The 26,437-nt window shown below is 43.7% G+C and overlaps 1 protein-coding gene across 1 annotated transcript in view; it reads left to right on the plus strand.

The window, feature by feature from the left end:
- Window positions 1-809: 809 nt before the first annotated feature.
- Window positions 810-26,437, plus strand: part of ANXA11 (annexin A11) — a 57,169-nt gene continuing 31,541 nt past the window's right edge. Inside the window, exon 1 of the mRNA XM_045023522.1 lies at window positions 810-1,136. The gene's annotated coding sequence lies outside the window, so the exon portion shown is untranslated. The remainder of the gene's footprint in view (window positions 1,137-26,437) is intronic.

Raw genomic sequence — 26,437 nt, forward strand, 5'->3', positions numbered from 1 at the left:
ACTAGTGCGTATCCCCGCAAAACTTATGTGGCTCAGGGGTGTGTCTTTTTTCCGTGATGTTCTCACCTTTTATCATCTGAATGGAAGCAGAAGGGATAATCAGGGCTAGAAAGCAGCTACTTGGTGGGTGAAAGGGAGGGTGTAAATGTAACAGTTGTTTTCAAAATAACCATGTCATCAGTGCAGTATTTTCTAAACAAAATGAAAAGCCTGAGGCTACCACACCATTATTTCTATGTACCAACCTCTTTGGAGCACAGCCAGTCTTTGTTCTGTGCTTGTACCGAACTTAGTACAATGGAGTCCTGGGGACCCTAGGTACCATGGCACTATAAAGAGTAATTATTATTATTGTGTGTGTGAAAGAATAGGAGTGGAGTGGTGACTTAGGGAGGGAGGGGCTGGCTTCTCAACTTCTAAAGGGCCATTAAAAAGCCTGACCAAATGATTTGTTCTGACCTATCGTCTGTACAACCTCAGGGTGACTTCACCGAGGTTGGGGAGGGTTCAGTCAGCTGGGAGTTAGTCAAAAAGATGTTGCAAGAAAAAAATTGCATAAAATATTATATAAGTTTCCTTTTAGGTTTAGTGACAGTGGAACTGCAGCCTAGTACGTGGGAGACCCCCTGACTCCACATGCAGGCCGGTTACAGCGTAGTTATGTAGCCTATTTTGGGCGAGTTTTCAAGCCTCACCCAGGCCCTCGGGCGTGCACTGCAAGCCCTTTGTAACACTGACCCAGACCGGGAAACCCATGCGCTGCTGCGTGGGCAGCCGCCGAGCGGGAGGAGCGGGAGCGGGAGCAGGCGCTGGAGCTCGCCCGGGGCACAGCAGAGCTCTCCCGAGCACGGAGCGAGCCACACCTGCATTTTCCGAGCGCAGCAGCCCGCTGGGCTCAAGAGAGCCCCGCCTTTCCCCAGGCTGCAGGGCGCGCTGTCATGTTTTCCACGGCTGCTGCGGGCGAGTGACACTCTCCTCCCCGCCCCGGGCCCGGCCGAGCCCACAGCGGGGAAGCAGGAAGAGCTCTTGTCAGCAGCTGCGGCTCCTCCTCCTCCTCCTCCTCCTCCCCCCCCAGAGCGCCTCGACCCACGGGAGCAGCGGCCGCCTCAGCTTCCGGGGAGCCCCGCGTCCCCCAGGTAGGGGCCGGGGGTGCAGGGGTGGCTGGGCCAGCCGAGGCGCGCTGGGGTTGGCGGGGCCGGGCTGGGCTGGCAGGCGAGGCGGAGCAGCGGGAAGCGGCGCAGGAGCGCCCGCGGCACCTGGACTGGGCTGGGCGGGCGTGCGGGACCCTTTTCCCCCCCCCCCTCACCCCCTTTCTCTGCTGCGCGCCCAGCCCCGACTGCAGTTCCCCGGCCCGAGGCCGAGCTCCCGGCAGCCAGAGGCGAAGGAAACCCCCACCCTGAAAGCCCGGGGAGCTGCACCGGGACAGAACCAGGCAGAGTCCGGCCCCTCGGCTGCAGCGTACCCAGGATTTCTGGTGTTGCTGGGTTGGGACTGCGAACTCCGGGGTGGGGGGCTGTCTGTCTGTGCCGTGCAGCACCTAGCCACAGGCAGGGCTGCCATGGAAATACGTGTCAATTTCACTGCTCAGTAACTACTGCTGAAAGGACAGGAGGGGTATGTATACGGGGGAGGGGAGGAGTATAAGCTTCCATATTTACATTTCTTCCCCTCCCTGCACACATTTTCCTACACTTCTTTTGGGCAGTAGCCAACAGCGTGATGCCATGTGGTTGCTTCCTGGTATGGTCCAGGAGAGTGGCTAATAAAAATAACCTTGTTGAAATATATTGTTAAATATTACATAGGTCATACATGTGCCTTTTAATCAGCTGAAAGTGTTTCCTCTTCACCTGAATTCCCTCCAGAGTGTTGTCACATCACATGCTCTTCGTAGGTGTGTTACATTTAATTTCAGAAAGGGGGAACTACACAAAAACTGGGAGGTTAGTTAAACAAAAATTAAAAGTTACAGCACTAAAAGTAAAATCCCCTGCAAGCTGCATGGAAACTTTTAAAAGACACCATAATAGAGGTTCAACTTAAATGTACACCCCAAATTAAAAAAAAATAGCAAGAGAACCAAAGAAGTACCACTGTGGCTAAACAAAAACGTAAAAGAAGCAGTGAGAGGCAAAAAGGCATCCTTTAAAAAGTGAAAGAAAATAGAAAGGAGCATAAACTCTGGCAAATGAAATGTAAAAATATAAATAGGAAGTCCAAAACAAATTTTGAAGAACAGCTAGCCAAAGACTCAAAAAGTAATAAAAAAAATGTTTAAGTAAAGAAGTAGGAAGCCTGCTACACAACCACTGGGGCCATTGGACGATCAAGCATGATAAGGCCATTGCGGAGAAACTAAATGATTCTTGGCATCGGTCTTCATGGTCAAGGATGTGAGGGAGATTCCCAAACCTGAGCCATTCTTTTTAGGTGACAAATCTGAGGAACTGTCCCAGATTGAGGTGTCATTAGAGGAGGTTTTGGAACAAATTGATAAACTAAACAGTAATAAGTCACCAGGACCAGATGGTATTCACTCGAGGGTTCTGAAGGAACTCAAATGTGAAATTGCAGGACTACTAACTATGGTATGTAACCTATCATTTAAATTAGCTTCTGAACCAAATGACTGGAAGATAGCTAATGTGAAGCTAATTTTTAAAAAGGGCTCTGGAGGTAACAGTGGTAATTACAGGCCGGTAAGCCTGACTTCAGTGCCGGGCAAACTGGTTGAAACTATAATAAAGAACAAAATTGTCAGACACATAGATGAACATAATTTGTTGGGGAATAGTCAATGCGGTTTTTGTAAAGGGAAATCATGCCTCACCAATCTACTAGAATTCTTGGAGAGGACCAACAAACATGTGGACAAGGGGTGGATATAGTGTATTTAGATTTTCAGAAAGATTTTCAGACCTTTGACAAGGTCCCTCACCAAAGGCTATTGAGCAAAGTAAGCAGTCATGGGATAAGAAGGAAGGTTCTCTCATGGATTGGTAACTGGTTAAAAGATAGGAAACAAGGGGTAGGAATATATGGTCAGTTTTCAGAATGGAGAGAGGTAAATAGTGGTGTTCCCCAGGGGTCTGTACAGGGCCCAGTTCTATTCAACATATTCATAAATGATCTGGAAAAAGGGCTAAACAGTGATGTGGCAACATTTGCAGATGATACAAAACTACTCAAGACAGTTAAGTCTCAGGCAGACTGCCAAGAGCTACAAAAGGATCTCATAACTGAGTGACTGGGCAACAAAATGGCAGATGAAATTCAGTGTTGATAAATGCAAAGTAATGGCCATTGGAAAGCATAATCTCAACTATACGTATGAAATGATGGGGTTTAAATTAGCTGTTACCACTCAACAAAGAGATCTTGGAGTCGTTGTGGATAGTTCTCTGAAAACATCCACTCAGTGTGCAGCGGCAGTCAAAAAAATGTTGGGAATCATTAAGAAATGGATAGATAATATGACAGAAAATATCATATTGCACAACTTTAAACGGAGCATGTTCTGTAATTGAGCAGGGATGTAAGATCAAAACAATGTTAAGCGAGAGGATGTTAAGTGGGGAGTTACTGTATATAAATCTATGGTATGGCCACACCTTGAACACTGTGAGCAGATCTGGTCACTCCACCTCAAAAAAGATATATTGGAATTGGAAAAGGTACAGAGAATGGCAACAGAAATTATTAGGGATATGGAATAGCTTCCATATGAAGAGAGATTAATAAGACTGGGACTTTTCAGCTTGGAAAAGAGACGACTAAAGGGGGATATGATAGAGGTCTATAAAATCTTGACTGGTGTGGAGAAAGTGAGCAAGGAAATGTTATTTATTCCTTCACATAACACAGGAACTAGGTGTCACCCGATGAAATTAATAAGCAGCAGGTTTAAAACAAAAGGAAGTACTTTTTCATACAACATATAGTCAATCTCTAGAACTCATTGCCAGGGATGTTGTGAAGGAATTATAACAGGGTTCAAAAAAGAACTAGATAAGTTCATGGAGGATTGATGGGCAGGGATACAATGCCATGCTCTGAGTGTCCCTAGCCTCTGTTTGCCAGAAGCTGGGAGTGGGCAACAGGGGATGGATCACTTGATGATTGCCTGTTCTGTTCATTTCCTCTGGGGCACCTGGTACTGGCCACTGTCGGAAGACAGGATATTGGGCTAGCTGGACCATTAGTCTGACCCAGTATGGCCATTCTTGTGTTCTATGTTCTTATTCATGCTGGGAGGTGCGATTAGCAGTTTGTGTAGATGTGCTTGTGCTAGCTCTGTTTGAGCTAGCGTCTAAACATAGTGGTGTGTCCATGGTGGCACAGGCAGCCACTTGGCCTGGAGTACAATCCTTCCCGACCCCCTGGCTATGTACTGGGGTGGCAAGCCTAAGCTGTCATCCATGCCACTACGGACACGCTGCTGTCTTTTAGGTACTAATGTGGGTATCTCTGTGAGCTGGGAGACATGTTTCCCAGCTCAAATGTAGACATAGCCAGAGAAAGGAACTGTCAGATGAATGGGAATCCCTGCCATGAGGTGGAGCATATAGGGCAGGGGTGGGCAAACTTTTTGGCCCAAGGGCCACATTGGGGTTGCAAAACTGTATGGAGGGCAGGGTAGGGAAGGCTGTGCCACCCCAAACAGCCTGCCCCCCTCCCCGCCCCCCTCAGAATCCCCAACCTGTCCAACCCCCCCCCCCGCACTTTGTCCCCTGACCGCCCCCTCCTGGGACCCCCCACCACTAACTGCCCCCCCGGGATCCCACCCTGCTCCCTGTCCCCTGACACCCCCGCCCCCTATCCACGGGCCCCCCAGGACCCCCGACCCATCCAACCCTCCTGTTCCTTGTCCCCTGACTGCCCCCTCCTGAGACCCCATCCCTAACTGCCCCCCCAGGACCCCACTCCCTATCCAATCACCCCTTCCCCCTTCTGGGACCCCCTGAGCCCCAGGGACCCCACCCCCTATCCAGTCCTCTCACTCCTTGTCTCCTGACCGCCCCCCCCGAACCTCCGCCTCAACCAACTGCCCTCTGTCCCCTGACTGCCCCCTGGGACCTCCTGCCCGTTATCCAACCCCCCTCTTCCCCTGCCCCCTTACCATGCTGGTGGCAGGAAAAGCTTATTGGAAAGCCTGGGAGGTGGGCAGGTGCAAGCCGCGCTGCTCGTGTGGCGGCATGGCTGCGGGGGGGGGGGGGGAGGGCGGAGGGGCCGGGGATTAGCCTCCCTGGCTGGGAGCCCAGGGACCGGCCAGGACAGTCCCGCAGGCTGGACGTGGCCTGCGGGCTGTAGTTTTCCCACCTCTGATATAGGGGATGGATCTAGTGTCTCAAGGGGGAATTGCAAGTGATGCTTCAGGAAGTGAGGGGAAACTGCATTGGGGAAAAAAAGACATGGGAGTGTGCATGGCGGCTCTTTCCCTCAACCCATAAAATATATAAATACAACTGCCATTGGGTAAGCCATCAGAAATAAATGTCCTAGACCAAGCCTTAAAATACATATAAGGCTGTTTTCTCTGTTTACAGTGGAGTTATGCCAGCAGAGAACTTGGCCTCATATCTATCTCCTTATTGAGCAAGGCAGAGTTCCCAGACTCACTGAGGTTCTTGCGGAAATCCCACCTGCTAATCCTATACCTAGTAGTCACCAGAAGTCCTGCATCATGAGAGCCTGTCATGCTGTCCTGCAGTGGCTCAAGAGCATAGGTACCAACGTCAGGGCAGACTGTTAAGAACCAGGGCACAAACACCAAATTGGTTCTGAGTTCTATACTTAGATTTCACTAGCCAATTATCAAGTGTAAATTTCTCAAGCCCTGTACTAGCCTTAACATGGAGTCATAGACAATCTCCTGGGGTACTCCGATCTATCTTGTGATAGATGGTCCCTTACACCAAAAATCACAACAATATTCAGATTATTCCCAGTCCCAAAGGACCAGTCCCTTACCCCAGTTCAATTGCATCTTAGATCTCTCACCAAAAACAATGCTTGTATCCAAACTTATAATAAACTGTCTAAAGAGTTACTAACTAGGAAAAGGAAATAAGTGGTATTTACAAGGTTAAAGCAGGTAAATGTAGATTAACACAAATGGGTTCCGATCTTAAGTTTCCAAAAGTAATAGAAATTTTTATAATAAGCAAACTTTCTATGTTCTTTAGTACTAACCTAGACTAAGCACTGGTATTCTTTTGTTTATGCTTAATAATCTTTGCCCTTCAGAGTTCAAGCAGCATAAAAGATACAGTTCCTCCTTGCTAGGGCTTTTGATTCCTTCCTGCCTTCTGCAAATTCAACTGTTGGGAGGAATTCACTTGCGCATCTCCTGGGGCGGGAGCGGGAGGGAGGAGCAGTCAACAAAGTCTTTTGTCCTCTGAGGCCACGTCTATACTTACCCGCCGGGTCGACGCGGCGAGTTCGACTTCTCGGAGTTCGAACTATCGCGTCTGATCTAGATGCGATAGTTCGAACTCCGGAAGCGCCGCGGTCGACTCCGGTACTCCACCGCGGCAGGAGGAGTTGCCGGAGTTGACCTTGGAGCCGCGGAGTTCGCTTCTGCGGCGTCTGGACGGTAAGTCATTCGAACTAGGGTAGTTCGAATTCAGCTACGTTATTCACGTAGCTGAATTCGCGTACCCTAGTTCGAACCAGGGGCTGTGTGTAGACCAGGGCTGAGAGTCCACAATGGTTCGTCTGGTGGAGTTGGCCTTCTTTTCTTGGCCAGGAGATAACACCTCCTGCTGGAAACGAATATGTCACTCGATGCTTCTCTTTTGTCTGGTGACTTACAGTTACAAACACTTCAATATTGCCTTATAACTAGTCAAGCAATTTAAAAAATAATTATGATTAATCGCGTGATTAATTGTGCTGTTAAATAAATGTTGTTCTATTATTGTTTAAGTATTTTTGGGTGTTTTCTACATTTTTCAAATATATTGATTTCAATTACAAGACAATAAAAAGTGTACAGTGCTCATTTTACATTTATTTTTTGCTTACAAATATTTGCACTGTAAAAACTAAAATAAACAGTATTTTTCAATTCATCTCATACAAGTACTGTAGTGCAATCTCTTTATCATGAAGGTTGAACTTACAAATGTAGAATTATGTACAAAAAATAACTGTATTAAAAAATAAAACAGTGTAAAACATTAGAGACTACAAGTTCACTCAGTTCCACTTCTTATTCAGCCAATTGCTAAGACAAACAAGATTGTTTACATTTATGGGAGATAATGGTGCCCACTTCTTATTTACAATGTCACCTGAAAGTGAGAACAGGCATTCACAAGGCACTGTTGTAGCCAGTATCGCAGGATATTTCAACCACCATGCCAGAGAACATGTCCATGCTGATAATGGGTTCTGCTCGATAACCATCCACAGCTTTCAGATGCCACCAGCAGAAGGTTGCTTTTTCTTTTTTCGTGGTTTGGGTTCTGTAGTTTTTGCATCAGAGTGTTGTTCTTTTAAGACTTCTGAAAGCATGCTCCGTACCTTGTCCCTCTCAGGGCTTGGCTACACTTGCAAGTTGCAGCGCTGGTAGAGGCTTTCCAGTGCTGCAATTAGTAACTGTCCACACCTGCAAGGCACATCCAGCGCTGCAACTCCCTGGCTGCAGCGCTGGCTGTACACCTGGCCAGGTTGGGGTGTAGCGATTGCAGCGCTGGTGATCCAGTGCTGCTCATCAAGTGTGGACACACACCAGCGCTTTTATTGGCCTCCAGGGAATAAGGGGAGATCCCAGAATGCTTTTAACTAAATTACTCTCTTTGTTTTGTTATGCAGCCTCTCTTTGTTTTGTTGTGAACTCCGATCGGAGAACTGCTTATCTAAAAAACAAACACTGATCACAGCAAACAGGAGCTATCTGTACCTGGCTGTGAACGATCAAATGAGAGGCAAGCAGTTTGCTTGACAGAGAAACAGCGTTGGAGGCAGGCTGTTTGCAATTAAGACTAAGGGTTCGCGAACATTTTGTGATTTTTCAATCCAGGGAAGCTAACACACAGTGTTGGCTCCAAAAATCCACTCTCTCTATCTCCCCCGCTCCCTGTCACAGTACACCACCCTCCACCCCCCTCTTTTGAAAAGCACGTTGTTGCCACTTGAATGCTGGGATAGCTGCCCATAATGCAGCACTCCCAACAGCGCTGTAAATGCTGCAAATGTGGCCACACACCAGCGCTGGTAGCTGTGAATGTGGCCACACACCAGCGCTGGCCCTGCACAGCTGCACGACCAGTGCTGTAACTCCCAGCGCTGCAACTTTCAAGTGTAGCCAAGCCCTCAGATTTTGGAAGGCACTTCTGATTCTTAAACCTTGGGTTGAGTGCTGTAGCAATCTTTGCATTTTGTCAAATCTGCAGTGAAAGTGTTCTTAAAATGAACAGCATGTGCTAGGTCATCATCCGAGACTGCTATAACATGAAATATGTGGCAGAATGTGGGTAAAACAGAGCAGGAGACATACAATTCTTCCCCAAGGAGTTGTCACAAATTTAATTCAAGTTTTTTGTTTCTGTTTTTTTGTTTTTTAACAAGCGGCATTAGCATGGAAGCATGTCCTCTGGAATGGTGGTTGAAGCATGAAGGGGCATATGAATGTTTAACATACAGTATCTGGCATGTAAATACCTTGAAATGCTGGCTACAAATGTGCCATGCAAACGCCTGTTCTCACTTTCAGGTGACATTGTAAATAAGCAGTGGGCAGCATTCTCTCTTGTAAATGTAAACAAGCTTGTTTGTCTTGGTAATTGGCTGAACAAGAAGTAGAACTGAGTGGACTCCTAGGCTCTAATGTTTTACATTGTTTTATTTTTGAGTGAGCGAGACGTGATAAATCGATCCCTGATAGATCGATCGCAACCCGCCGATCCGGCGGGTAGTGTGGACGTACCCATAGGCTCTAAAGCTTTACATGGTTTTGTTTTTGAGTGCAGTTATGTAACAAAAAACAAACAAAAAAAATGGTAAGTTGCACTTTCACCATAAAGAGATTGCACTATGGTATTTGTATGAGGTGAATTGAAATATACTAGTTCTTTTATCATTTTTACAGTGCAAATATTTGTAATAAAAAATAATATAAAGTGAGCACTGTACACTTTGTAGTCTGTTGTAATTGAAATCAATATATTTGAAAATGTAGAAAAACATCCACAAATATTTAATAAATTTCAATTGGTATTCTACTATTGTTAAACCATTTGATTAAAACTGCGATTAATCGCGATTTTTGAGTTAATTGCGTGAGTTAACTGCGATTAATTGACAGCCCTACTTATAACATGAGGTACAGATATTATGACATTAATGCATGCAACAATTTACAAGCATTTCATAACGTCTGAACACTAAACGTGCTTAGAATTCTAATACCTATTTTAATAATACTAACACACAGGTGAGTGCGATGGATTCCAGCTATGTATTTGTTAGTGTTTATTTGAGACATGGGGACCTTGGTGTGAGCTACCTGATCTGCCAGCATCATGGTGTCAAAATGATTTTTTGAAACCACATTTGTGGTGAGGGTTTAAAGTCATCAAAGCAGCTCTGTATGTAATATGATATTTAATGGGAAGCCAGTGGAATGACTGTGTTGTTTTAAAAAAAAAAAAAAAAAAGTTTGGGGGTGCGGGGGGAGTGGTATTAGCTTAAAAATCCACGCAGCGATTCTTTGCCTGAGCTCAAGCCTACAGAATATTTTATTTACTAGTTCATAAAACAGCCAGTTATGGTAAATGCAGCCTCTGGAGGACCATTTGCTATCTGGTAGCATGGGAAAAAGGTCGCATGGGATGAAATATAATTATGATCCAGAGATGGCAAGAGAGAAACTCTGGTCAGAATACAGATATGACCAAAGATGTTGGCCAGATGTGAGAGTAGCTGTGATATTAACAGGGCTGCTGACTCTAAGGGCCAGCCCCGTGTATTCTTTAGTATGGCTCCTGGTGCTGCATATAGGAAATCCTGTGTCAGCTACAAGTAAATTCACAGATGGAGGCTTATCCTGAATTAAATCTGAAAGTGAATAATACAAGTGCTCTTTCCCTTTTTATTTATTTTCATATCAAATCATATTAGTTTTACACTACTCCTTGACCTTTATTTCTCACTGTGCCACTTTATACACCCAATGTAACGCTATAAGCATTTAACTGCATTATATGAGCTATGTAGAGAAAAGATGGAGTCTCGACCGCTGGTTAGGGACGCCTTTGGCTTTGGGTGTTCTTGGGCTTGTAAAATAAGCATAAAAGCAAGACGTTAAGGTAAGAAAAGGAGTTTAACTCTGAAATATAAGCAACAAGAAGTGACAAAATGTTTAATGTCCCCCATAACAAGTGAGGTACTAGTTTGCCCCTCTTTCAGTTATTGCGTAAGCTGTTTGCACACAGAATACACTGGGAAGGTTTTTCAGCAAACCATAAGCACTAGAAATGTAGTTTAAAAAAAAAAATTAGGTGGTGGAGCACAATCCTGTGGCAAATATGGAGTCAAAGGAGTCATTTAGTAGTTCATGGGTAAGGCTCCGTGTTTGTCATGGAAGTCACGAATTCCGTTACTCTCCGTGACTTCTGCAGCAGCCCCATGCGGCTGGACCAGGAGCCGCCTGAGCAGCTCAGACAGCCCCCGGGTCAGTCACACTGGCTGCCCCCCAGCAGCAGGAGTTTAGGTGTGGCGGGGCTCAGGGCATAGGGTTGGGCTGTTGCTTACCTGCGGGGGCTCCTCTCCCTCAGTTCCCCTAGCTCCACGTGCTGCTTCTGCTGGCAGCCAGGCACTGCCCCTGCAGTTCCCATTGGGCATTGGGGGCATGGGGCAGAGCGGAGGCAGCACATGGAGCTTCCCAGGAGCTGGGTAAGGAGCAAAGTCGAGCCCACCTCCAAACACCACCCCCCCCCCCGGCAGCAACTCCCACCCAGCACCTGTGCTCCCCTTCCCAGCACACGTGGTGCTCAGTTTGTCGGTATTTTTAGTAAGTCATGGACAGGTCATGGGCCCGTGAATTTTTCCCTGACTTTTATTAAAAATGTATGGCTAAAATGTAGCCTTATTCATGGGGCCTACGTAGAGGCAATGGCACCACAAATATGCAAGGAGGCCACCTGCAGTAAACTCTGCTTTGTCATTGCTCAGCTGAAGAAAACGATCTGACATCTGGGTCTGGACTTAGGTGAGACACAATAGCAGAGAGAACCTGTGATAGAGAAGACTGGAGCTCAGTGTAATCAGAATAACAATGATGATTCAAGTGTACAGGCAAATATCTGAAGTTTGATACTAAAACAGCAGGGTTCTCAAAACAGAGCCTGCTAGATTTTCTACAATATACAGAAATTATATAAGAATAGAATACACAGGTAGAACTAATAAGTAGTGTTCTGATGCTTAGGTGATTGCCTTCACACGCCTTTTATAATGGATAGTATTGATGGAGGTAGTCCTTTTAAATTATGGTAAAACACTACTATTGATCCCAGCATCTCAGCTAAATGGTTTGCTGTTGACCTGAACAACAGAGACCTTACTGTATTTTTTCAGTTTCTGATATTATGCAAATACTGTATTTCCCTTCCTGTAGCTGCCAGGGTGAAATATCCTGCCGTGCTGCAAGTATATAGGTAATGAAAAGGGCAGCAGTAAATATTTACAATGTATTTCTTCCACTGTTTTTCCATCCCAGTCTTAATTCCAGATTCTGCCCTCTGATTTCATAAAGCTTCCTCTGACCATTGATATAGAGCTAGTTCTGTCAACAAGTTATCTGTCTTTTTAAAGGGAGGAATCACATGTGATTCAGGTATCCAAGCAGTAGATATCTGCTACAAGCTGGAGAGCTGGTCTCTGGTGCATTAACCCTAAGAGAATTTGTATCCATATTACTGCAGAAGCCAGCCGTGCGGCAGCTGCACTAGTGCTAAACAGTTGGTGTAGATGGGGCTCAGGTATTATGTCATGAGAACTTGGTCTGAACAGGCTTTTGTTTCATGGTGGTAATAATACTAGAGCCCTGTCTACACCAGTGCCTATCTAGAGCGTGGCAAAATTTTTCAGGCAAATAGTTTTAGACTGAAAAATGCAGTCTCAGTGGATCCGAAACTGTGTTGATTTCTTTTTAATACCACAGAGGGAGCGGGTGTTGGTGTTAGCCCGGTGGTTGGGAGTTCTTGCTTGGGGTTTGGTAGACAGAGGTTCAAATCTCCTGCTGTGAAACAGACCCAAAACAGACTTTTTTGATTAATAAAAAATTCCAAAACATTCAGATTTTGTCTTCTCAGCTAGGCATTGGATTGTGATACCACATTCTCTCACTGAAGCCACTGAACAGACATCATATGGGAACAATGGAAGATGGTCCTTGGATACAGAATCCAGGGAGTTCTGAGGCCAGTTTTAGTTTGTTCCATTAGAGGAAAGGTGGGCAACCTGTGGCCCATAGGCCGCACGCAGCCTATCAGGGTAATCCGCTGGCGGGCCGTGAGACAGTTTGTTTACATTTGCAGGGCTGCCCGCGGCTCCCAGTGGCCGCAGTTCGTCGTTCCTGGCCAATGGGAGTTGCGGGAAGTGGGTTTTGGTTTTGGCTGATCTTCAATAACATTGTTCAGCCTGTACAGTGTTATTTATAAAGGGACACTTCTAGCCTGAAAATCACATTTTGTCTGAAAATATTGTACCTGGGATTGTTACAAGTACTAAATTACAAGAACCTGCTAAATTTGACAAAACTTTGGATATAATCAGGCTGGACCCCTGTAAAGTCAGCCAGTTTCTCCATTGCTGAAAAGACTTTTAAAATTGATGGAACAATTTTTTTTAATAGTAATGATAAAAATCTGGAGATGATATGGGAAAGGAGACTGTCTCAGAAATGATACCTTTAGGCTTAAAAGGAGTGTATTGGTAAATGTCAGTAAATGTTGATTTCACTATATACACACAAACTGACAACGTTTACAGATAGCAAAGTAAGAAAAATGTTGCTTGGGAGCTTGATAGGGTCAAAATCCAATAATTTAGACTTTTAAATTAAGCTTTTTACAAATGGACAAGCAAATGAATAGTAAAAACAGATATGATTTGTTGACTTTAGGATAATATATATATATTCTGGCACATGATGTTGATAATTTGTTTTAACGGTTAATAAAACTTTAACTTTTTGAATCTCAATGTCTGTCATCAAATAGCTGTCTCCCAGGCATAATTTCATACAACTGTTAAAATTTAAATTGATAACATAAAAAAGCTTAAAATGAACATCAATATCTGTTAAAATTATTTTTAAAAATTGAATTCTGCCCAGTGTTTTTATGTTAAAGATGTAAATTGACCATGTTCTTTTCAAAATTGTTTTGTTGATTCGACCTGTGCTGATGGAAGGGTCACATGTTGTAAGGGTTGTAGCACTTCAGTGTAGACATGAGCTACAGCAGCTGGAGGGGTTTTCCAGGTAATGTAAGTAATCTACCTCCCCTAAGTCAACGGAAGCAGACAGTGTAGCACTGTCTACAATGCGGTTTTTTTCTCACCTCTCAGTGACGTAATTAAGCTGACTTAATTTTCTAGTGTAGACAAAGCGTTACTTTCTTTTAACTACCTTTTGACAATTTTAGTAAAATTTTAATTATTGTGGAATGCATGGATTTCTGATTTTAAATACAGTTAACTTGGGGCCTGTGAGGAATTAGTTGAGGCACAGCAGTAACTCTTTGCCGTCATTAATGAACAAAGCACATAGTCAAAGTATGACTATTGAATACAGTACTTTACATGTTGACTTCCTGGACAATTCAGCACCTGAGGGAGTTAAGTATCTAGTGAATGTTGTTACACTAGTCTCCATTAAAAACTGTTGACTGATTATATGCAGACTGATATTTAACTGTGTTTTGACACCATTTGTCCCGATATTCGGGTAAGGAGGTGATTGGGAGGGAGGCGCTGACCCTATGGGTGCTCCAGGGCTGGAGCACCCATGGGGAAAAATTGCAGCCAAGCTCCCTTCTCCTCGCCTCCTTCTCCCTCCATTCCCCCAGCATACCGCGTCCCTGCTCCTCCCCCCTCCAGCACTTCCCGCCGCCTAACAGCTGTTTGGCGGTGCTTAGCGCTTCCAGGAGGGAGGGGGGAGGAGCAGATACGCAGCGCGCTCAGGGGAGGAGGTGAAGAGGAGGCAGGGCAGGGGCGGGGACTTGGGGAAAGGGGGTGGAATGGGGGTGGAGTGAGGGCAGATGCTTGGGTGGGAAGAGGCGGGGGGTGGGTGAGCATCCATCTGGCAGAGGGAAAGTCGGTGCCGTAGGGGTGACTGGCGGGTGGGTGTGGGGGGGTGAAGAGGCGAGGGGCAGGCGGGCGAGGAGGCAAGCGGTGGGTGGGGGACTGAGGAGGAACACAGCAAGTCAGTGGCTGGCCGGGGATGAGGAAGGGCGTGGTGGGGGGGGGCCGAGCAGGGAGGGAGCAGGACCTGGGGCAGAGTGGGGGCAGAGCCTGGGAGAAGTGGGGGTGGACTGTGGGCAGGGCTGATGGCACCTCAGTGTGTCCTAATATTTTAGTGTAGTGATCTGGTCACCCTACTTACAGAGCACGTTCCTATATTTGTACTGCATAGGTTTCACAAATACAGCTTCTACTAAGGTCTCTTCTAGCCAGTATTTCTCAACCAGGGGTATGCAGAGGTCTTCCAGGGGGCACACCAACTCATTTGGATATTTGCCTAATTTTAAAACAGGCTACATAAAAAGCAGTAGCGAAGTCAGTATAAACTAAAATTCATACAGACTTGTTTATACTGCTTTGTATACTATACAGTGAAATACGTATAAGTACAATGTTTGTATTCCAGTTGATTTATTTTATATGATGTGGTAAAATGAGTGAGTAAGCAATTTTTCAGTAATAGTATGTTGTGACACTTTTATATTTTTATGTCTGATTTTGTAAGCAAGTAGTTTTTAAGTGAGGTGAAACTTGGGGGTACACAAGACAAATCAGAGTCCTAAAAGGGGTACAGTAGTCTGGAAAGATTGAGAGCCACTGGGGTTTTCCATCCTAGTGTGTATGAGATTGTCTCCTTAAGAGCTAGGTATTGTTGTTGTATTTTTCCCCTTCTTTTGCAGTTTCTGGAACAGAAATACAAGTATTTGCAATAGAGGTTTCGAAAGGCTTCTGTATTTCTTTTTTTATTTCCCCGAGCTAGGTGGAGAGAATTCCTGAACCCTTAGGCCACAGAGGGTGGCTGCTACGTTCTCTAAGGCCCCACCTTATAAAGTTTGTTATAGGACAAACAGTAAACAAGGCAGGGGTTTGTAATACAAATTGCCATCATGGTTAAGAATGTTTGTTTTTTCTTTTTTAGACAACTTAAATATGACACTGTTTTTTTCCTATGTTTGTGTTTTCTTATCAAAGAAAAGGGCAAGGTTATTTTAGTGCTGTTTGACTCTCTGAAAAAACCTACTCAGAGTAATTATTTTGCAAGGTGTGGACTGTGTTGGACGTATGCCCTTTTAAAATAGAATATTCTAAACCTCTGAGGAGTAATTGAACTCTGAAAAACATCCATGATATTTGTATGGAGGCTGTTTTATCTATTCTCCAAATGACTTTATAAAAAATATTATAATTAAATCATAACCATTCAATTGAATCATATATTCCAAGAGCTCGTAGATCTAATTTGATGTCAGCTGAAGATCTTTTCCTTATGCAAACATCTTGTTCTTACAGTGTGTCATAATGTGTGTATTGTCAAAAATGTTTTTTGACTGAAAGTATAAGAAGCATTTCAAAATGAACTTCCCTGGTGGTGCTACAAAAGGAAAATGATCAGTCAGGGCTGCTTGTAAACTGAGAGATGGAATTAATTGACCTTTTGACACTGGGTGGGGAAGTTAGAAGCTTGTACAGACACAGTTAAAGGCTTTGGTGTTTGTTGTCCCCCAATATGTATTTAGAGACTTTTTAATAAACCAAGAGCTTGTCTACGTAGTGCTTTAGTTCGTACTTGAGTCTAAATTTTAAGGCACTCCAGTGTGTTGCACAACAACTGGCTCTCGTGGACTATGCTGGTATTCACCGAAAAGTTCTCTAATGAGCATTAATGTAATCCCCCAAACCCACAGGGACTGAACTATTCCAAAGAGCACAGACACAATGATTGGGAAACATGTTCAGCTGCATAATAATGTTACAAATAATACAGGATTTTTGGAATTAAAACCTGGACTTTTCTGTGGATATAGCAATTGAGCTGATGATGATTGGCTGCTCCATATCATGCTATTTAACATATTATCCCTTCTCCTACTCATCTGTAATCCTAATGTAAAGTTTCCCTTAAAAATAAACATACAGACATTTTCTTTCCTTTGCCTGTGATTTCTTCTGACTTAATGCTTGTGAATGGTGCTAGAGACCTTGGTCCTGCATATGTCAGAAAATGTGCGATGGCATAGGTGCGGATGTTTTTGTATTGCTCCTCCGTCCTACCGCTGGGCTGATTTGGAAGAATTACATCCATGGCTGAGAAACCAGTTCACTCTCCAAGATCATTCAGTCCATGACCTTTCCTGAGAATATGGGTGTCCCGGTGGTATGATATTGATGAGAACGTGGGCTTACCTTGCCCATTTGTTTCACATAGATTGAAAGTTGTAATTTGATAGCTGTTTGGGAATCACTACCAACTGTGCTAACATAGGTGGGACCTACTGTGAATCATCTTTAAAGAGTCTTGGTGTGGAGCTGCTGAATTGCTCACTTCATGAAATCAGCCTTTGAAACTCCACAGTAGTTCCATTGAGGTCTCCCTTGAACATATCGTGCTTTTTTTCTCAGGCACGTGGTGATTTGCAAGATATAGGTAGTAATTCAGAAGAACAGTGATTTGTCAAGTCCCTTTTGGGAAATGCAGAATTCTCACTAACCACTGGTAAAAGAAACCTTTGGTACTTCAGGGAAATAGAATAGAAAGGCAACAGTTTGTTACTGTTCTTAAATATGGTAGAACTCTTTTCTTTCCTTTCTGTCTCTGTCTTTATCTCCACCCTGGATGGTGATACACTTGATTCAATTGTAACAACTGAAGACTGAGAGTAGAACTCCAGTAATTTGAGCACAACCTGCTCTTTCAAAATAGCATGGTACCTTCTCTAGCTTTACTCAAGTCCAAAGGCAATTCCAGCAGATCTGGGAGGGCTCCTGTCACCCCACCATTCTGATTAAAACAGAGAGGAGCAGCAGACCCAAAGAGTGTGGGGCAAAGGTAGAAGGCAGTGTCCAGGCTGTGGCTACGGTTAAGGAGACCTTAATCAAGCTTTGTTGAGGGTAGTGGCTGTAGCAGTGGTGCTGGAGAGGATCCTGAAGCAGTTGTTGGGGGAAGAAAGGGTTTGAAATCACTCTCGTTAGGGGCAGCAGTTGGTGATCGATCTGATGCAACTCTAGTATGAGGCAGAAGCAACTGCCAGGCCACAGTCACTGGGGCTCTAGCGTAGCCCCTGGTAAGGAGTGCAGCTAGCAAGTAAGAGTGCTAGAGGGAACTCGGACCGTGCTTCCTCTGCTTTCAGTGGGGGACAGAAATATCAGTAGGCCTCCTCCAGGGATGTAGGCTGGCATACAGCTCCAGAAACTGGATCTGGGGCAGCCATATCTCTCCACCATTCATGGATGTTCGCTGCTTGTGCCTTCTGGAGAAGGACTGATGAGCAAGTTTGCCTCTCTGTCTCCCTTATGGGGCCCCTTCCAAACAGGTGGGTGCCTGTTTCACCCTGCTCTTCTTATGCCTGCATTCTTCTTGGAACTGGTGAGATGGTTTAATTGGGATCATTTCCTGCTTGGGAAAGTATTTGTCTTCACTGAGCCTGATTTGAGTGAGTGTGTCTGTGTTCTTTCCCCTCCTCCCTCCCCCTTTAATATAGGGAGGGTTTTAAAATGGCCTGAACCAATATAAGAATAAAAAGACAATAACTTGTTACTACTATTGCACAGGTCAAATCTTTGCTGTTTTAGGCCTGACTCACTCCTGCTAATGGTAGATTCAAGCTGTTTGGGGTTTTTACAGGGAATAGAATGCTTTTTCTTTCTTTTTTTTTAAATCAATGGGAAAACACTGTCTTATCTTATACTGGCCTTGCTTTGACAGTGAAAGTAGTTGTTCCCATAGCTGTCAACTTACTTTACAAAATGCCATCACCTTTTCTTGTCCTGTCTCTTAAACAAGACCTAACACAACAGGAATTAGTTCACTAGTCACCCTCTTGGGTGCACTGTAAATCCCCATGGTGGAAGGGCTATGAGTTATGGGCGCCACTCTGCATAGCACATCCATAACTTTGTGAATGAAGTTACACATGTGAATTAAAGTTTCCAAGATTGAGGCTTAAGTGCATAGTGTTTTTCAGTGATAACACCAAACTTGTCCTGGAATTACTGCCTTTTATTATGTGGGTGTTCTTCAAGGGTGATTAGTCAACCACTGCATAGGCACAGCGGAACTACTTATGGGAGTAAGGGATGCAGGGACCCTGTATTTGCAGGGATCAAAATTATGTCTTGTTTAGATTGTGGTTGTCTGTTTACCTCATGACTTATTTGGTGTATTTTATCAGACACTTTCGGGAAACATGAATACAGAATAACCAAATGGAAATCTCTTTGCTGCATGCTATCTCTCTGAACCCATTGTGACCCTAAGAACCCTGCAATGCCAACTGGCAAAGGGTTCACTCTTCTGTAACAGCAACTCTTAACGGGCTGCTTTCATAGTATTTGTCTAAAAAGGGTGACTAATAAAAGCTTATGTCCTATTGATACTCATAATCATTGTGAGATGTATGTATGATGATTTTAAGGAGTTACGTATAGGTGCAAAAATGTGTCTTAGAGTTTGTGTCCCAGGCAGATTTGTCAAACAAGTTTTGTCATACAAAGGGATGTAGACTCTACAGTCTATGTTCATGTCTAAATCAAGCACTGTAAGCCAACACAATGGAAACCCATTTTGCATACGGAACCAGCTGGGGGATGTGAAATCAACAGTAAAGAGCACACTGGAGAATAAAACACTGGTGTGTGGGGAGTATACTTTAAAAGTTTACTGCATTGTTACTGGGGGACAAGGACAGCACCCAGTTATCCTGCACCTTGGGAGTAATTGATCAGTGCAATTACATTCATGAAAACGGGATCCCAACTTGTCTTGCTTGGAAATGCTGTGAGAAAGTTTTCGGTGAGACAGATGGTTTGCCTGTAAAAAATAAGCTGAGACTCTAAGAAGCATGTTATACCTTCTTGTTTTCTATGTAACCATTTCTGTTCCCACATGTTATCCTTATTTGCTGTCTCTTAGATCTTAATCTTTATTATTAAACTTATGATTGTTTTCACTATAAATATATCTCTGTGCTGTGAAGTTATCAAGGACCTGATCCTGAATTGTACCAGTCTAGCTGTGTGCATACTAGCCCTTTGGGGCCTGCAAACCTGTTAATTTCTGTGAGTGTCCAGTGACAGAGATGTGTCAAGGGGGTTGCGGGGATTGGTATATGCCTATTGCTTGTCTGCACAGAGAGAGCAGGGCCTGCGGAGACCTGGAAGACAGTGCTTATGTGGCCAGAGGTTGTTAGTTTCAGGCAGCTCATAAACAAGAGTTTAACACTAATGGGAGGTGGTGGTGACAGCCCTCACAGCCCTGACCCTCTAGGGCAGGTCTGCACAACATGCGGCCCGCGGAGGCTCACTGTGCGGCCCGCGGGGGGATTCTAAATACTGCGCACACGGTGCTCTGTGGGCAGCCCCAGAGCCCTTTGAATCCCGGCCGTGGCTCCAGCGGATGGGCTGGGGCTGGGATTTAAAGGGCTCGGGCTCCCCTCAGCGGCAGGAGCTCTGGGCCCTTTAAATCCCTGCCCCAGCCCTGCAAAGCTCAGGGTTCCCCCAGCCGCTAGAGCACCGGGCCCTTTAATTTGCCCCTGAGGTCTCCCGGCCACCACCTTCAGCTGGGAGCCCCTGGTTGATTTAAAATCAAGTATCCCCACCTCCAACCTTCCTTTTTGGCCCACAGCTGTTTTGGTGGGGTGGTGCTGGGGAAGGAGGGTTTGTTTCTGCAGGGCTGGGCGGTGCTGGGGCGGGGTGTTTCCGCGGGACCGGGGGGTTTCGGCCCTCAGCTCTTTTCTTTGGAGTAATATGGCCCTCGCCGCTTTACGAGTTGTGCAGGCCTGCCCTAGGGAGCATAACCAGATTTCACCCAGCTCATAGTAGTATGATATTAAAAGTAACTTTGCAGTCACCCTACTTCTTGGTGTGCAAAGTATATAAATTTTGGTTTGGCCTTTAAAATATTGCTAGATCCAGAAATGATTACCTATTCATACTGAGTCTTACAGTGTGACACCACTTGAAACCCTATGTACGTTAGAAGTTATCTGAAATGTGGTCATTTTTGAGCAAGAGAGATAAAAGCTGGTGGTCTTCCGGTGACTTAAAGAAGGCAGAAGTAATTTACTGTAGCATCATGATACTGGGTTTTAAGTGCTGTAGTACACAGAGTCTAAAATCTAATCTAAGATTATTCAGTTAGAGCCTCTCAGTTTTCAAAGTTGCTGGTGTGCTGAAGATCTATATTGATAGAAAACAACAGGATTGTTTTCTGTTTTTTTGTTTCTGTTTTTTCTGGTAATCCTGCAGACTGAAAGCAGAGCAGGAACAGAGTTGCAGCTGTTTGGCCAATGTTATCCATGCTTTCCAATGCATGTTGACTTTTTTTTTTTTTTTTTAAGTTTAACCTTGAATTTTCAGGGTTTTTAATATTCATCTTGCTTGAGAAAAATGCAGTAGTTTCTTACAAATTTTTTTTACCCCTTATTCTTATGTACAGTCTTTGAGTGTGCAATTGGATGCACAAATTTAAGCCAGTATTTCCCCAAACAAGGATGTCCAGAAAACATTTGGCTGAGACAAACAACCATTGGCAACCAATCAGTGTAGAACTTGACTTAAGAGGAAGGGAGGAAAGTTCTTTTTCTGAGCAGATAAAGGATGCTCCGATACTACATGTGCAGTTGTGGGAAACACTCTATAAATGGATATAATCCTGACTCCAGCTTAACAAAAATTCCCTGAACAGGAAAATACCTTCACTTTAGACAAAGGGCTTAGTGTGTCAGTAAGTCAAGTCCCCGTGGAGTTGGTAATCTTTAGAAAGACTCTGCTGCAGTGTCTACGTTATGTAGGAATGAATTAGCGCATTTCTCTCTAGATTGTCCTCGATTTTACCACGTGGCACCTTTCTCCTGGTTCTCAAACCTTGCACCAGTTTTTCCTCACCACCTCCGTTTGGCTCCCGCGTTAACTTTTGACTACCTGATCCTACAAAGGCTTAAGCACATGCTTAAATGTACAAACTGTGCGCAATCCATTGACATGAATGGAATTGCTCATGGGATGCAAAGTTAAGCATTTGCCTAGTAGCTCTTTTCTCCCACTGAGACCCCATATTCAGGTGTGTGAGGAAAAGAGCTCCATATCCATGGAGGTAGGGGGCGGGAGGGGAGGGCGAGGGAGGAGGATTAGTGTTTGTTTATTTGTCCAGTGACATCAAGATTGTTTTACCTCCTTACCTTCCTAAACCAGACCACCAGTCTAGCCTTCTTCTCACCCTCACATATAACTCTCTTCTGTCATGGCAATAATGTTCTTCTAATTATCTATCCCCTATGAAGTCCCACTCTGATATCCAATTAACAGAGTAGCACTACATTCAGGTAACTTGTGGGCTAGTGTTCCTGTTAGATTGCAGAACCAGAAAACATCTGCTTTAATGTGAGCTTAGTTTATTTTCCTGCTCGAATGGTTTTGTTTCACAAAATTGTTTTATTACATGCACTGTGCAGGGCTTTATGGCACTAGATGTATCCTTACTTACTTAGTGTTAATGACTGTTTTTCTAATAGTTTGAGGTCTTTTTAAGGGTACTCATGACAGCTGTCAAAATTCCTGAAAACTATGGGGGGAAATCAACGGATTGCTTTCAGATTTCCAGGCTGTAATGGTCAGTACACAGTCTCTGTTGCAGGAAATCATATTGATACTAGTATATCTTGTTTGATTGCAGTTTAAGGGAGTTGCTGTGTACAGGCTGAAGTGAAACAAAATGGCTTAAATAATTAATATGGCTGAAAGTGAAAGTAAACAGGCTCTAAATACCAGAATCAAATATGCTAGGAAATGTCTGACACCAGAGTATTTTCTGAATAATGTGAAATTTGTAGTTATTGACTAGCTTTGCTTCTGTTCCTACTGTGGTATGGTTCTGTATTGCTGAAAATAAATACTAATTAACAAAAGCAAAGTTTTTTGTTTTTTTTAAACAGAGCTGCTTTATTGAGGAACCTTCATACTGAGCTGCTGTGTGGTGGAAACAGCTTCTTTCCCCCTGCTTTGACCTTGTTTTGACCAGGGTTTGTAACTGTGGCTTCTGTGATTTTTTTTTTCTTATTCCATTTTATTGCTGCTGCCCCCCCCCCCCCCAAAAAAAAACCAAAAAAACAAAAAACAGCCAGGACAGAAAATGTTGGGATGTTTTCCAAGGAAGTAATAATATGGTATGTTATAAAATTAGCAAACTTCAGTAATGTTTTTCTCCTAATTCTGCTCCAGAAGGCAATTTTAAAAACATCATTTAAAATGTGAGGGTGGTTTTTTTTTTAGGTGAATTCATTTTTTGTTTTCCTCACTTACCATTGTCTCATGGGTTGTTGAAAGCACCTTTGTGTAGGGAATCATAGGTTTGGTGAATGAGACTGTAGTGCTTTTTAAGGATGATTATACATGGTTCTCAGTAACATGTCTCTTGGATGGAAACCAGAAAGGTTCCCAAAGAGAAACCGTGAATGGCACTTTCTGCACATGAGATAGGGCTTATGTCAAATCACAGATTGAGTCAATGTTTACACTTACTGCAATGGGTTTAAAATATTTTATTGAATTAGGTCATATCTACAGTTTAAAATGGAGGGGGTCTAGACAAGTATTTGAAATTGTATAAAATAAACACACATACCTCCCATTTTGGGGCGGGGGGAGGGAGGTGAAATATTAAAGAGCTCTTATCTGACATAATGATGAACATGACTTGCATTCAGTGTAGGGTGACCAGATAGCAAGAGTGAAAAATCAGGACAAGGGTTTTTATTTGGGGGGGGGGGGGAAGGGTGTTATAAGTGCCTATAGAAGACCAAGTCCTGAATATTTGAGGTTGTCCCAATATTGGGATATCTGGTCATCCTAATTCAGTGTGGACCAGGACAAATCTGACTTAATGATGAGAGTGATTATATCTTGCTCAGCCCTGGGTTTAATCACAGTTAGCTGATAGGATGCTAAATGTGGCTTGTCCTCATCTACACTGACTGATAAATGAGTTCAGCATTATAGCCTCATTTGATTAGCCATTGGTAAAGTGTGACAGAATTGACACCACACTTGGATAGAATTTCCCAACGAGAGAGAGAGAGAGGAGCTAAGGCAGCATGATCTCGAGAATTACAGCGCTGGGCTGGACTCAGGAGATCTAGACTCTATTCCCAGTTTTGCCACTGACCTACTATGAGCCTTTAGCCAGATTACTTCACCTGTGTGCATGTTTTTCCCCTCCATCCTTTGTCTTGTCTTATTTAAACTACAAGGTCTCTGGGACAGTACAGGACACAAGGGCCCCTGGTTTAAGCACTACTGTGATGCATATAATGCTAATTAGATTAAAAGGGGTTTTACAACAAAAATAGACGATGACATTCATGCTCTTGAGCATGGCACCTATGCCCAGTGAGTTCTAACTCTGGGCATCCTGTAAAATTTTGTGAAGCTTTTTCTTGCTGCCCTTTGTAACAAGCTTTCTGCCAGCATTACCAACCAATTCTCTAGTTGTGCAGTAAGCTTTAGTATAACTTTATTTACTTTTTTGCATTTTGGTCTTATGCATATTGTAAAACAAATACTCTCTCTCGTGATTTTTTTTTCAACCACATTGGTTTATATGGGGGGTTTACTTTTAGAGTTTACTGAAGAGTAAGCCCCCCCCTAAACTTCTCAAATCCATGTTACCAGCTATATCTCTTACAGATAGATCTGTTTGTTTATTCTTGGGCACTTCCCTTTTTGTCCTGAATGGCTAAGGAGTCCTTCTGTTTGAATTTTGAGTCAGGTCAGGTAGCTCGTATTGCTGGGGAAGAACCTTGTACAGCTTTCAGGCTGTGACCAAGGGCGAACACTATGAAGGGATGTGGGATTGACGTCAAGGAGAGAGGATGGTGACTGTAGGTGTGTGGTTGGTTTTTTTTTTTTTTTTTTCCCCTTTGAGGACACTCCCTCTTTCTGTTGTTTATGTGGGGCTTGGAAGGAATATCTGGCACTTCTGTGCTTTTCATCAGTGGCTCGAGGAAATGTAGACATTGCAGCTCATGTGCCACATGCTCACTGTGTTTGCACAATTGGGTGTATTCTAAATCCTGTTTCAACTGCTCAGCTTTAGAATGTTGAAATAGCTGGTTCCAGCACAATGAGTATTGAAATGAGATACTTAAGCATTTTCTCCTCATTGGACATGTCACTCGCTGCATGCACTAGGCTGGGGAAATGTTAGGAAGAGGGAGACAGAGGGTTACAGCAGTGCTTGGGGAAAGTAACCTGGAGAGGTAGCTGACCACAGAGATGGAGAAATGGCTCAAGAAAAATTGACAGAGCAGGCAAGAAGCTGTGGACAGATCAGTTGCTGAGAGTGAGAAGTTTGGATTCTGGTAGACAGGACTTGACTGAAATCAGTGATGTTGAAAAAAATCTATTATAACACATGAATAATGTATTTACCCAAAGGGATTAGAGGATTTTATGTAACATACTTTGCATATTGAGGAATCCTGGCCTTTCTAGTTGAAAATAACATGTCTTCAGTAGTAGTCTTGCTTTTTGAGTCTAAGGATGTTTCTAAATTTCTCTATAATTCGAGAAGATGGTCTATATGAGCTTTTTAATTATTATTATTATTATTATTATTATTATTATTTTATTATTTTTTAACTTTCATCTTAATATTTAAAGGGTTCAGCTGGAAGATAGAATGGAAGGGCAAGTTGTGATTGACACCTTATGAAATTTGTGGTGGTGCTTCTGTAATCTATTATTAAGGTCTGATCTGTTGTGTTCTCCCCCCTTAGCCCCCCTCTTCCCGCCCCCCCCCCCCCCCCTCCGCATGCACATACACACTTGATTTTATTTCTGGAGTTCTATAATGAAAATATTGAGAATTTCAGAATGTCCTGCTGGCTTTACATTTATTTTAAACCTGGAGGCAGCAATGTTGTATTTGGATGCTGAAATAGTTTGGCTGTAAAAAATATAAACGGAGTGAAACAGCATTCAGAGTCATTAAGCCAAGGAGAGGTGTCTGGCTCAATAGGGTTATCTGGAGCAGGGCCAGTGTTGTGACTGGTTTTTGTTTTTTAAACTTAAAAGGAGGCACCATCATTCTGGTCACAGTCTTAATCTACCAAGTGTGTATATATACCCAGGTTTCCTTAATAAGAGTTTCTCCCTTTTGTAGCGCTTTGTAAGAAGCTGTGCTACATTGTACTACACAGTACTACTAAACAGAACTTGCTTAATGAGGAAATAGTATAGGGTTTTTAAAAATATTGTATTTTCTCTGGTTCATGTGTTTCAAAGGGCAGGGTTTATTTTATTGCCAGAAAACTCTGTATGTTAATTGGCCTGTTTTTATTTTTCAAAGATGAAGGGGGTGGGGAGGGAGAGAGAACTAGCTCAGTGGTTTGAGCATTGGCCTGCTAAACCCAGGGTTGTGAGTTCAGTCCTTGAGGGGACCATTAGGGGAACTGGGGTAAATATCTGTCTGAGGATTGGTCCTGCTTTGAGCAGGGGGTTGGACTAGATGACCTCCAGAGGTCCCTTCCAACCCTAATATTCTATGATATAGGTTCTATGAAAATAAGAAACTAATGGCCTCTCTTTCTATAAAGGCATTTGGACGAGGTCAGATTTTATTGCAAAGAGCAAGTTAATATGTAACAACTTGAGCTGCCAAACAATTTTCTCTTAATTTTTACGTAACTTCTGTGGCTCTTTCCCCCCCACCCCACATACTTGGGCTAAACTGGCCTTTCAAGTACAAATAACTGTAGTGGCATTAATGTAATGGCCAAACAAGCTTCCCAAGGCATTCTGCCCATGCAGTACAGCTGATAGAAAGGAAAGGCTGTACACAGGGTTCACGCTTACAGGGTCTTTTAGTTTGGAACTAACTCCAGAAATTGGCTATCCTTTGCATAGGCGGCAGGTTTGTATAATTTTTGGTGGGGCCCAAAATGGTGGTGCCCCCCCGCTCCCGCCCTGTAAG

The sequence above is a fragment of the Mauremys mutica genome, chromosome 7, assembly GCF_020497125.1.
Source record: "Mauremys mutica isolate MM-2020 ecotype Southern chromosome 7, ASM2049712v1, whole genome shotgun sequence".
NCBI classification, from domain to species: Eukaryota; Metazoa; Chordata; order Testudines; family Geoemydidae; genus Mauremys; species Mauremys mutica.